Consider the following 13,849-nt stretch of genomic DNA (forward strand, 5'->3'; position numbering starts at 1 on the left):
GTCTCCCCAAGCACAGACAGACCCACCATGGTGCTGTGCTGGGCCATTCAACCTCCCACAGGCAGAGTTGAATCTGTGCAGACAAGCTGGAGGGTCTGGGGGCTGGCAGACTGACCTCCTCAACAGGGTGGTGATCCCAGGCCCCAGAGCAGTTCCTGTGCCCTCCCCTCATCTGTCAGTTATTTTGGCTTCCAGGGGCTCCCTTGCCCGCTTCCCAGGACACTGGTGCTTCCCAGGTAGGACCCCTGTCTCGGTGCTCCAGGGCGGCGCAGATTCTCAGGAATCTCTATACACATCTCCCCTGCTCCCTTCCCAGGACCCCACTGCTTCCCAGGTAGGACCCCTGTCTCTGTGCTCCAGGGCAGCATGGATCCGCAGGAATCCCTACACACACATCTGCCCTGCTCAGTGCCAACAAGTAAATGAAACCACATGGGGTAGTGTGAAGCTTCTATAAGCTTTTAAACAGAATGAAAACACAGATGAGCTCCACCCCAGAAGTGCAGCAGGCACAGAGCTGGGCTTTGTCAGCCTCCAGGAGGATCAGGGGACACCAAAGTGAGGGTTTGGGGTGGGGTGTATTAGTCAGTTCTTGCACTGCTATCAAGACATGTCTGAGACTGGGTAATTTACAAAGAAAAGAGGTTTAATTGGCTCATGGTTCTGCAGGCTGTACAGGAAGCATGGCTGGGGAGGCCTCAGGAAACTTACAATCATGGTGGAAGGTGAAGGGGAAGCAGGCAGGTCTCACATGGCTGGAGCAGGAGGAAGAGAGAGAAAGTAGGGACATGCCACACACTTTTCAACAACCAGATCTCTTGATAACTCATTCTCTCCATGACAGCACCATGGGGGATGTTGTTAAACCCTGAGAATCACCCCATAATCCAATCACCTCCCACTAGGCCCTGGCTCCAACATTGGAGATTACCAATTGACATGAGATTTGGGTGGGGACACAGATCCAAACCATATCAGAGGGTGAGGGAGGAGAAGCCCCCAGAAGAAAGGTCATGGGGGAGCTAGAAATGCTCCTTCCTCAACAACTGACTGTTGAAATGCAGCCCATTCACCAAGTCCAGCTTCAATGCTACCACTTCCAGGCAGCCCTCCAGGGTTCCTTCCTCACCTCCTTCTCTATGGTGCTGTCCCTTTGTGCTGCCTCCATCATCTCTAGTCTTGTGTCTCAGGGAGTCATAGTCATGCTCATGTGGCAGGCCAGGTTCAAGGGTTTGAGCAGGGACCCACGTTATCTGACCTCCTTTCCACAGGGTCCCTTTGGCTACTGGCCAAAGTGGTCTGAGGTTGGAGACTCTTTAGGAAGTGATGGTGAGAAGGTGGGATTCTGGACAAATCCTGAGGGCAGAGCCGGAGGATGAGGCTGCAAGAGAGAGGAGTTGAGATATTTGGCTTAACTAGTGGAGGGACGGCCCGGCAAGGCACTAGGAGCAGAGATGAGGGAGGACCAGATTTTGGAATGGGAAAGTCAGGCTTGAAGTATCAATTCCCAAGGGTGAGGCCCTAGGACATGTGTGTGTGGTCAGTGCCCACCTGTAGATGAGGGGACGGTGTCACCGTGAGTGCCTGTGCCTGCCTTGGCCTGGAGGGTGGCCAAATGGGGGCAGGTCCTCTGACCAGGGTGTGGGAAGGAGTGGACTGTGCAGAGTCTGGGACAGAGTCAGAAAAGTGTGTCTCCTCCACCCTGTCCTGTGTGTGTGCATGTGTGTTCATGTGTGTGCACACACTGCACTGTGATGGATGTCAGAGTCATCCGGTTGCCCCTCTGCAACTTCAGCCAAGCCTTGGCCCCTCTGGGGCTGCATTGCGCCACCTCCTCCCCTGCCTTGTCCCTGGAGGTTGCAGCTTGCTGGGGTAGGGAGAGGGGGACCAAGGCTGGAGAAACCTGGAGGAGCACGCACAGGCTATCTGAGCACCCAGAGCAGCTGAGCACCGGCTCTCAAACAATCCACCACATCTGTGCAACCCCGTGGTCACGACTAATTGCAGACCCGCAGTCCAGGCCCACATACAGCTCCGGAGTCCAGCTGCTCGGAAAAATCTTTCCCAACCAACAGCTGCAGGAGGCAGCCTCCCTCGGGAGCGGCAACAGCAGAGCTGGCCCCAGGGGATGTGTTTGTGTGATCTGGAAAGGGTTCATTTTCTTGTGAAAACAACAATTTGAAGGAAAGGTCGTCAGGGATAGCTTGGAGTGACGGAGTGACAGTGTTCTTGGAGATTTAGATTAGAGGCTTGACATTCCCTGGGGTGTTTAAAACTGGCTCCCGAGTCAAGAAAAATTTGAGCATTTCTTTTAACTCAACTCTCTGAGTTTATGGGTCATGAAACCACAGCTCGGAGAGTGTAGGGTTATTTGACATTTCCAGTCCATATGGAAAGTAAATTGGATCCACCGTATTGGTCATAAATAATAATTTCCTCAACACCACCAAACATTGCACTTCTGGGCACATCACCGGGGCCCCTTGGAGGACAAACCAAGATGGCAGCCCTCCCTCATGGGGGCCAAAAGCTTGAGACAGGAAATACGAACAAAGAAGCACGAAATATTCTCATTTCTAGACAATGTATTTATTCAAGACTCAAGAAAAAGTGTATTTTTAAAATCCTAACAACTTAGTAAATATGGCTATATTTAGCTGTTTATATATAGAATCTATAGCTGCTGATATATAAGATCTATAGCTATATCTGTTTTTCAGTATTTTTACTATAGACCAGAAATAGCTTGAAAAAAGAAGAGAGAGAGAAAAAAAATCCATTTCAAACTTGCCATAGGAACACACTTCTTAAAAAAGGTTTAACCTGAAAATGTCTGGACTTCCTAAGGAGACTGCAACTCTGTGTCTTCGCTTGGGTTGCTATGCCAGAATACCCTCGACTTAAACAAGGAGCATTTATTTCTCACAATTCTGGAGGCTGGGAGTCTGAGATCCCCCGGTGTCCGGTGAGGACCCGCTTCCTGGTTTATAGACAGAGATTTTCTCCTGTAACCTCCCATGGTGGAGAGCAGGGAGAGGAAGCCAGCGCTCTCTGGCCTCCTCTTGTAAGGGCATTGATCCTTCCCAGAGAGCTCCACCGTCATGACCTGATCACCTCCCCAGAGGCCCGACCTCCAAATGCCATCACGCGGGGGATTTAGTCTTCCACAGGTGAAGGCATGGGACAGGGTCCCCAGCACTCCGTCGTCTGCTGCACAGGAAGCTAGGCCCGGAGGGCGGAGCCGTTCCGCACAGACGCACCGGAAGATGAGACGCACTTCCTCCCAGTGAACATGTCGGTTCAAGTCTTTGCCAAGGACTCGAGGAAACAATTCTAAGTTAATCTGGAGAAATAAATATATAAAAATGAAACACAAAAAAAGGTAAGCCACTAAAACTTAAAAAAACTAACAAGGTGACAAGAAAGACGAGTCCCATCAGAAATTAAAACATCAGTGAGGGAGAATCAGTGATATGTAACACACGGAATGTCCAGGAGACAGGGCGGGAAGACTGGCCTGCCACCAAACGCCTTTCATTCATCTGATTCTGTGCCATTTGCGCCTATTATGTATTTAAAGCGTGTATTTTTTTTAAATGAACACTATCAGGATTTCTCTCTTTATATGTAGGCCAATGTGTTGCTGATGCAAGGACAGACCGCCCAGAGGAAGACTGCAGGACACACAAATCTTTAAAATATAATGAAGCCACAATGATAAGTCAATGGATAAGATTAAGGTTATTTAATGAATAATCAATTAAGGAATTTTTGGAGAAGGAAAAATAACACAAAAATCTAAAATGAATCAAAGTAAATCGCTTAAAAGTTAGAGTTAAATGTAATACAAATCAAACCATAAAAAGCTTATAGAATGCAAATATAAGTATTAAGTCCCTTGATGGGGAAAATCTCATTTTAAAAGCAAGGGAAAGGCAAAAAAAAAAAAAAAAAAAAGTCAACAGATAGGACTACATACAAAGTGAAGATATTTAAGCTTAATAACAACATAACCAAGTTGTTATTAAGGCAAAAGACAAAAATCAGATGAAGAAAAATATTATAAATAAATACCAGACACATACAACAACTAATGAATGACAATTAACACTACAATGAAATCTCAATGAATAAATGGACATTGAGAAACAGTTAATATAGGAAGCTATCATTTATTAATAAATATATAGAAAACTCTCATAAAACAGTCATGAAATCAAGGAAAAATGTTATTACAGAGGTGGTTTCAAGAAAAAAATCGTCCATTATTGTAGGAAGGTGTACTATAACTATTCTATGAAGCATTATGTGAAGAAACAAATTTGTTTTTGCTGTTTAATCCACTTTTGCAACCCTATTTTATAAAAACAATCATAAATAAAGAAAAAGGCTTTATGCAGTAACATAGTCAGGAAAGCAAAACAATATCTGTCTTGAAGCTATACCTATGGAGGAGCTAAGAGAAATGTGACATGGTCGTGGACTGGAATACTACACAGCCGCTCTACACTGCTTTCTCATGCTTACACTCAACACGTGCTTTCTCAGCCAAAGTCAGTGTAAGATTTTCTGTAATGTATGAACCCAATTCATCAGACAAACCAGCAAGCTAGCTGGATGCGGTGGCTCACACCTGTAATCCCAGCACTTTGGGAGGCCGAGGCAGGCAGATCACTTGAACTCACGAGTTCAAGACCAGCCTGGTCAACATGGCAAAACCCCGTCTCTACTAAAAAATACGAAAGCTAGCCAGGCATGGTGGCAGACGCCTGTAATCCCAGCTACTCGGGGGGCTGAGGCAGGAGAATCGCTTGAAGCCCAGTGGTGGAGGTTGTAGTGAGCCGAGATCATGCCACGGCACTCCAGCCTGGGAGACAGAGTGAGATTCCTCTCAAAAAACAAAAACAAAAAAACCAGCAAGCCAAAAAATAAAAATAAAAAGGAATAAGAATGTAAGGAAATACACTGATATTTGTAAGCAGTCATCTCTAGGTAGGGAATCTGTGCCTGAATTTCCCTTCATCCACTGTTTTGCAGCCTCTGAATTTTCTCTTGTAATTATGTATTACTTTTAAAATTTAAAAAATCAATACATATTATTAATTTTAGATGAGTTTACCAAGTTCGATGGTTAATACTGGGTGTGTCTGTGAAGGTGTTTAAATGAGTTTACCAAGTTTGATGGTTGATCCTGGGTGTGTCTGTGAAGGTGTTGCCAAAAGAGATTAATACTTGAGTCAGTGGCTGGGGAAGGCAGATCCACCCTTAATCTAGTGGGCACAATCTAATCAGCGCCAGTGAATATGAGGCAGGAAGAAAAACGTGAAAAAGAGAGACTGGCCTAACCTCCCAACCTACATCTTTCTCCTGTGCTAGATGCTTCCTGCCCTAGAACATCGGACTCCAAGCTCTTCAATTTTGGAACTCGGAATGGCTCTCCTTCCTCCTCAGCTTGCAAACAGCCTATTGTGGGACCTTGTGATTGTGTAAGTTAATAAACTCACATATATATGTGTATATATATAGCGTATATATAGGCATATATATAGTGTGTGTGTGTGTATATATATATACACTATTAGTTCTGTTTCTCTAAGAGAACCCTACTAATACACCAAGCTACTAGAGTTTGAGCTTCCCCTTCCTTTATGAGACATTTTTGATGTTAAAAACAACACTGGCTGTAATAACAAGATACAGAAACAACCCAAATTTCCAAAAATATAGGAGAGCATATATGACAAATCCAGCTACAAGAATGCTATGCAATCTTTAAAAATGACATGGGAGGAAAGTATTTAATGACATGGAATATTTGATGTATTAATGGTATGGACGTGTTTAATGTCACCAAAGGTAGTAACCAAAACTGCTAGAGCAACATAAGAGAGGATCTCATTTTTGTACAAACCTCTTAACTGCAAATGATGCTCACCATGTGTCCAGATGGCAGAATTATGGGTGACATTTGTTTTCTTCTTTGTATTTTTCAAAATCCAAGTTTTATATAAAAAATGTGTATTACTTTGAGAATCAGAAAAGAAAATCAAAGCTCACTTAAAAAACAAAAAGGACATTTCAACAAATATGAGAAGCCAACTGGATCTCCACAGGTAAAAGAATGAAGCGGGACTCCCACCCCAGCATGCACAAAATTTAAGTCAAAATGGAACAGAGACCTAGTGCAAGAGCTAAAACTATATAAATCTTAGAACTAAGTATAAGAGTAAATCTTTATGGCCTTGGGTTAGATAAGACACCCAAAATACAAGTGACAAAAGAAAAAAAATAGGTAAACTGAATTTCATCAAAATTTAAAACCTCTGTGCTGAAAAAATACCACCAATGAAAGAAAATCCACAGAATGAGAGAAAATATTTTCAAATCATTTATCTGGTAAGAGACGTGTATTCAGAATATATGAAGAACTCTTAGACCTCAACAACAAAAAGATAAATAACCCAATTTAAAAATGGGCAAAGGATCTGAATAGACATTTCTCCGAAGAAGATACACGAATGTCTCCTAAACACACTAAAAGATGTTTCATTAGCCATTTAAAAAATGCAAATCAAAATCACAAGATGCCACTTCAGACTGAGTAGGATAACTGCAATTAAAAAAAACAGACAATAACAAGTGTTGACAAAGTTATGAAGAAACTGGAATATTCAGACGTGGCTGGTGGGAATCTAAAATTGTGCAGCTGCTCTGGAAAACAGTCTTGAAGTTCTTTAAAATGCAAAACATAGAGCTACCATATGACCCAGTGATTTTACTACTAGGTATGTATGTGCTCAAGAGAAACTGAAACAAATGTCCACACAAAAAAACTTGCATAAAATGTTTGTAACAGTGTTCATAATATCGAAAAAGTGTAAACAACCCCATTTTTCACCAACTGAGGAATGGATAGATTATGTGTGGTAACACACAATGTAATACTGTTTGGCAATAAAAAGGAATGCGGTACTGACACATGACACAGCGGTAGATGGACCTTGGACATATTCTACTAAAGGAAAGAAGACTGTCACACAAAACCATATTTTGCATGATTTTATTTATGTGCAATGTCCAAAATGGGCAAATCTATGAAGCTAGAAAGTAAATTAGGGGATGCCTAGGGGGTGGAGGAGGGACCTGAGGAGAGACTTAACAGGACGTGTAGTTTTTTTGGAGGGGGGTGACGAAAATGTTTTAAAATTAGAATGGGGTGATGCACAACTCTGAATATATAAAAAGCCATTGAATTTTACAATTTAAATGGATGAATGTATAATATAGAAATCATATCTCAATTAAGTTTTAAAAAGTATACAAAAATTACAAATACAAAAGCACAGGTAGAGAAAAGAAGGGAAGGAAAAGGCAGGGAGGGAAGGGAAGCAACACCCCTACCAGGCCACCATTGATCTCAAAAGGTGAGCTCAAGGCTTTGCCTGTTTTGCTCATTTAGTCCTTAGCACAGCTCTAAGTGTGGGCATGACATTCTCATCTGTAAGGATCAGGTCACTATGGTCTCAAAATCCACAATGGCTGAGCCTATAAAGCCCAAGTCTGTTTGCACTCTCAGCCCTCTTGCCCTCTTTCTCCTACCTCAGCAGCTGCTAGTGTACGACTAGGAAGGTAATGCCGGAACCCATGCTTAGAAAACAACACATGCTTTCTCAGCCAAAGTCAGTGTAAGAAAATCTTGAGACAGGACCACTGGTACCACAGACTCCAGAGAGCCTGGCTGTGTTAGATCTTTGGCCATGGGTTCAATACATCATCTGTCATTTCCCTAAGAACCATTAAAGTCCCTCAAAATCTTGAACCCAGGATGCTACCCTGTGCCATGACTCTCTGCCTTGTCACTATTTCACCTGTGTTTATTACTGTCCACATCCTCTGGATGGGGACAACAATCAGACATAGATCTGCCCCCACAGAGCTCACACCCGAGTAGGTGGGGACATGTGCCAAATACCTTTCGCAGGTGTTTAGCTTAGACCTGATCTATAACTGATGTTTAGAGTACTCTGAGAGCACACAGGAAAGGTAACTAACTGACTAGAGAGGCAGGACAGTCTCCATCCATCCATCCATCCATCCATCCATCCATCCATCCATCCACTCAACTATCCAACCATCTGTCCATCCATCCACCCAATTATCCATCCATCCTCCCAGCCATCCATCCCTCTGCCCATCCACCCATACACCCAATTATCTATTTGTCCATCCATCCACCCAACCATCTATCCACCCAGCCATCCATCCATCCACCCAGCCATCCATCTCTTGGCCCATCTATCCTTCTACTCATCCATCCATCCATCCATCCATCTGCCATCTATCCATCCATCCATCCATCCATCCATCCATCTGTCCATCTGCTCATCCATTCATCCACCCATCTACCTATCCATCCATCTGAACATCCATTCTTCCATTCATTCATTCATTCATCCACTCATCCATCCATTCAACCGTCCATCCAGCCATCCATATCTGTCCATCCATTTGTCCATCCATCTGCCCATCTCTCCATCTGTCCGTCCATCCATCCATCCATCCACCCACCCATCTGGAGCTCCTTTCACTATACTGTTGTTGATGCTGAAGATTCATCGCAGAATTAGACAAGTTAAGGCCATTCTCTCATGCTTTCCAGCATATATAACATCAAACAACCATGTGAGATTATTTTAGATATGATAACCATGAGGAAATAAAACAGAGTAATGGATGGAGAAGGTCTGGGAGCCAAGGATGCCTTCTCTGGGGGCTGGTCATTTTGTGCTGAGGTTTATGGGGAAGAACCATCCATGCAAAGTTCTGGGGATTAGGGGCTCTAGGCAGAAGAGCCAACTCGGGAGCATCCAAAGGCAAGATTGAGCTTGGCTGAGGCCAGGACTTGGGACTCTGAGGGAAGGAGCCATCGTGCAGGGTCTCTTAGAGTGAGTTTGGCAAGCAGAGCAGGTGAGAAGAGCATACAAGGAGTCCTGGGGATAGGAAGGGACTTGGTTATGTCCAGGAAGACCAGGCAGGTAAATGTTATCTTTCACAGGGAAGAATTAAAAAGCAGGAATAGCCAGGAAATCCCTGGAAAAGGAGGACAGGGTGAAGTTGGGCTCAGGGAGTCGACTACCCCATGTAATACATGTTATAAAGCTCTGTGAGCACAACAGCATGACATTCATTCACTTACAGATGAACATACCAGTGGAATAGAGAATCCAGAGATAGACCCACAAGCAGTGGGCTGTTGTCAAGGTGGCATCCCAAGTGAGTGGGAGAAGATGGACTCTGTAACCAAGGGGTTTGGGACGCAGCAGAGCCGCATGGAAAAATAGAAAATTGGATCCACTTCTCACAGTGGACACCAAGTGAATCAGAGATGGAGTTATACAAGTATTAGAAAATAATTCAGGTTATTTCCTTTACAACCTAAGACAGAGAAAAGCTTTTATAACCTTGACTCAAAATCCAGAAGCAATCAGGCAAGATGAACAAATTTGCCTTCACAAAATTAAGACCTTTGTCTGGCAAAATACACCATCTTCAAAGTCAAAGGACACATAAGACAATATTTGCAACTAATATTACAGATGCAAGGTTAATCACTTTTTGTATATCACTGATATACAAAAAGTTCCCAAAATGAAGAAAATATCCAAAGATCTGTGGGAAAATAGGTACAAGATATAAACAAATGCCTCTTAAACATAGGAAAAGGTGCAAATGCCTCTTAAACATAGGAAAACATGACTCAATCTTGCTCATATAAAAGAAATGTGAATTCAAACAACACTGAGATTCTATTTCTCACTGATCAGCTTGGCAAAAATCCAAAGATTTGACAACTTATTGTGTTGGTGAGGCTGTGGAGAAACAGGTGTTCTTATTGATTACTGGTGGGAATGCACAATGAGGCAGTTCCTAGGGAGGGAAATAGTTGGCCAAGTTGCAGATACACATGGCCTTCAACGTACCGATATCAATTCCATGAATCTCTGCCAAGAAAACGCTAGGGAAACAGCGACATTGGCACAGGCTGCTCTTTCATGGTGATAGCAAAAACGGAAAACTCCCAATTGCCCATCCAGGGCAACTGTTTGATTAAACCCAGGTCAGTCCCATAAGGAGTGCGTTGTAGGAATCGGAAGTCATGAAGGGAGCCGTGTGTGCCATGTGGAAGGCAGTGTCGTGTAAATGCAGTAAGAGGCAGGACATGTCAGAGAGGCTTCTAGAATGGCTTGGAGACGGGTATGCATGGTCTTCTCATATAAGAGAACCAAGGAATGCGTAAACCCTGACCTAATAAAAATGGCCTCCAGTGGGGGTGGGGAGAGAAGGTGGTGCGGGAGGGGAAGGGAAGCCGATTCTGGGGCTGACCTTGAGCTTCACGTGGGTCATGTCTCCTCTGGAACCATACAAATGCTTTACTAAACAACAACAAATCCTAAAGAACAAGAAAGGAATCCCTACAAATTGGAAACTGTCAGGAACAAGCAAACCTGTTTACTAAATTGGTGCCAAGAAATCTTCATGTGACTTAAAAAATAAACAGTATTTTGAGTATAGAATTTTAGGGAGATATATTCTCACTAAGAACAAAACAATAATTCCTTAAAAAAAAAGTTCTCTTAAAACAAGGAATAGCAGAAGGGGAAAATAAGAAAATATTCTCTTCTCTGATGGGAAATGGAAGGACATCAAGCCCAACCCCCCTCCCCCCAGCCTTCCCCAGTCCCCCCACACATACACACACAGCGATCTGAGTCCTTCAGGGGACAGAGGTGACAGGAGCTGGGCCCGAGATGGACTGACAAGTAGGCCTGGGAGGGCACCAGTCTCTGCCGCCAGGTGTCCGTAGGGGCTTCCGGGGGTCTTTCCACGGGGCTGGGGCCTCTGGGTGGAGTGAGCCTGGGAACTGTCAGAGGCACAGGGGTTCAGGGGAGGGGCAGGAGGGACCCTCTGTGCTCGGTGCTTTCTGGGAGCTTCGGGCTGAGGCCGGGCAGCCCTTTGGCCCTCTGCTGCAGGCTTGCGTGGTGCCCATTCCGGCCCAGCCCCTCCCAGGCACAGACACTTGAGCTCAGCTCAGCAGGCAGCGCAGAAATGATGACAGGTGCCACCACCCCCAGCCTGCCTGTCACTGGAAACCAGCTGCTTCCTGTCAGCAGTGCTTCAGGCCAAGGACAGTCAGGCCCACTTGGAGCTCCTGTTTCTTAACCCAGCCCCCTCCAAGCAGGCCTTCTTCTAATACTAGGGTCAACACATGTTCCTGGCTCCTGCTGTCCCCAGGGATCCAGGATGGAGGAGGCCCTGATGGGAGCGGGGATGAGGCCTGGAATGGGATGGGTGGCTAGAGAGAGATGTCCCTAGGGAGATGGGATGAGGGGATGGCTGCTGGGGGGGAGGTCACTGGGGGAGGAGGCAGGAGAGACGTGCTGGCTGAGGAAGGATGTGTTCTACCCAGGAGGAGCAGAGGTGCAAACGGGAGGACAATGGGTGTCCCAGGCCAATGAGGGCCAGGCTGGAAGGCAGACCCGGAACAGGCAATTCCCATAGACCTTCTTGGGGGGCCAAGGAGCTTGGTTGTGTACCACCCATGGTGGTGGGGATTCTGGGCCTGAGGGTTCTGGGCTGGGAGTCACCCCACAGAGCTGGTTCAGGGTCTCAGTGCACCCAAAGGATGAGGGAGGGGAGCTGGAGGGAGAAGGTTCTGGGTGGGCACTCCCCTGAGCATGCATGGGGAGAAACTGTTCCATTGCTCAGCTAAGCTGACGTGGTACTCCTTCCATTGTGAGCATGGAAGAAAGTGACTCGGTCCCAGAAGAAGCCATGGTGTCTTCCCATCACTGCAGCTGTGGCCGGGGTCCCCAGGCGGCGAGGTGCCCAGCACTGCTGCAACTGCTGAGCACGTCCCAGGCGATGCGTTGATGCAAGAACCTGCACCTCGCTGTATGGAAAACTCAGCTCTCACCTGTGCTAACAATTTCAATGCAATGCGTTTCCTTTGCGATTCTATGCATTGTATTTTATGCACTTGAAAACGTTATTCTGATGAGGGGTCTCTAACTTTCACTATCTGCCATGGGGCCTCGGTGCACAGGAGGTTAAGAATGCCTGGCCCAGGTATTGACCGGGCTCTGGGACAGAGGGAGAATCAGAGGAAGAGCTGAGACCTGCCCAGACACGGGGCAGCCTTGGGTGGTGACCACACCCTCGCCCCAACCCGGATCGGTTGTCCAGTCACCCCACAACAAGGGCTGTTTTTAGGCCTGCTCACAGGCAGGCTGCAGCTGGGGCCAGACAGGCACGGTGACCTTGTCAGGGGGTCACAACACACTCACAGGGGCCCACTGCAAGGAGAAGTGCAGTCCTTGGCCTGGGCTGGTAGGGTGACAGCAGCAGGGGCTCCAGGCCTGGGGGTGGCCTGTTGAACCCCAGGCAGGTGTTCTGTCACCCCTGAGCCCTCACCTGTCCTCCCAAAGCTGGCCCTCAAGAACCAGCCTTCGAGGACATGTGCCTGGGTCAGGGGGTGTAGTCTCCACACTGACACGTAACCTGGCACCTGGGGCCCAGGAGGATGCATGAGAAATGCCAGGAGGCCGGGGTCTGCAGCCCAAGGCCACGATGCAATCTACTGACTGCTGCATATAGAGCCACAGCCCAGCCATGCCCCACAACCCCGTTCTTCTCCCTCCTCTTAGGTCTTGCCGTGCTCTGCGGCTGGCCAGGATGGACGGCAGGGCTCACAGCTCACGGAAACCCTGAAAGCTAAGGCAACCTGGGGAAAGAAGTCACCAGGATTTCCCTTGTACATTAGGGAATCCAAAAACAATTCTGTGTTCAGTGTTGGTGTCCTGGGTGATTTGGGGGATTTGGTGGCCGTTTCCTGGGGTAGTGAGGGACATGCAAGAGCAATGATACGTGGACCTGCCGTTCGGGGTGCAGAGATCCTGCAGAGGTCAGCTGGCAGCACCACCCCTAGAGGCCTGTGTCTGTGTGTGATCACGTCAGGCTGGGCGCATTCCGTAATAACCAGCACCTCACTCATTTCCCACGGCTCATGGGCTTGCAGGAGTTTGCTCTCCTGACCTCTCCTCTTCCAATCCAGAGCTTAACATCCCAGGGCTCGTCATTGTGGTTTCACAGAGTGGGGGGCCAGCCTGAACCTGCAGTCATTTGCTGCAGGTGTCGGTTTTCCTTGGAGGCTGAGCAAGTCCCTGCTTACCCAGGCTCGCACCCTCTTGGAGACGTGAGCTCAAGCTCGCAGGCACTGGTGGACGCTGGCTCAGTCACTTCCAGACTGTGTGACTTTGGATAGGTCACCAAACTCCTCTGGGGTTCAGCTTCCCCAGCTGTAAATTGAGGCTGTGACAGTGTGCCCCGCATTCCACTGCCCTGAGAACCAGGTGAGAGCATCCCCAGCACACGTGGGCACCAAGCCTGGCACATGGGGAGCCCCTGGTGCAGGCGGCACCCGCCACACTCTGCTCCAACTATGCCTGTGATCAGGGCACAGCCAGAAGGGGCTGGGCAGGTGCCACCCAGAGTGCTGTGGACACAGTCACCGCTGGGCAGGCGCTCCAGGGCAGGTCTTAACCTTAGCCAGCAGGTGGGTGCCACAGGCCCAGGGAGAGCACCGTGGGGACAGCCCTGGTGTCAAAAAACCTGGGATGGTGTCAGACTCCAAACTGGTTTCCTGTCTGAAGAACATAATTTCTCACAACCTGCTTCCTCCCTGGCTACTGAACAGAGGTTTACTTTCGTTTAGGACTCGATCTGTGACCACAGTGCCCCACTGTTAAGGTGACCAATACAAATTGCAGAGGGGTGCCCCTTCCCCACCAGA

The 13,849-nt window shown here is 47.0% G+C and overlaps 1 protein-coding gene across 40 annotated transcripts in view; it reads left to right on the forward strand.

Moving 5' to 3' along the window:
- Positions 1 to 13,849, forward strand: part of COPS9 (COP9 signalosome subunit 9) — a 394,021-nt gene that overhangs the window by 291,099 nt on the left and 89,073 nt on the right. For 2 of the 40 annotated variants that reach the window (XM_050751490.1, XM_050751531.1), the window contains exon 1: positions 12,605 to 12,608. The exons of 32 other annotated variants lie outside the window; for them this stretch is intronic. The gene's annotated coding sequence lies outside the window, so the exon portion shown is untranslated. Of the gene's footprint in view, positions 1 to 1,015; positions 1,020 to 7,182; positions 7,187 to 11,401; positions 11,407 to 11,863; positions 11,868 to 12,528; positions 12,533 to 12,604; positions 12,609 to 13,849 lie in introns of those variants that run through there. 6 more of the 40 variants (XM_050751533.1, XM_050751499.1, XM_050751508.1 and 3 more) reach the window with 6 other exon arrangements.

Source organism: Macaca thibetana, chromosome 12, assembly GCF_024542745.1.
Source record: "Macaca thibetana thibetana isolate TM-01 chromosome 12, ASM2454274v1, whole genome shotgun sequence".
NCBI lineage: Eukaryota > Metazoa > Chordata > Mammalia > Primates > Cercopithecidae > Macaca > Macaca thibetana.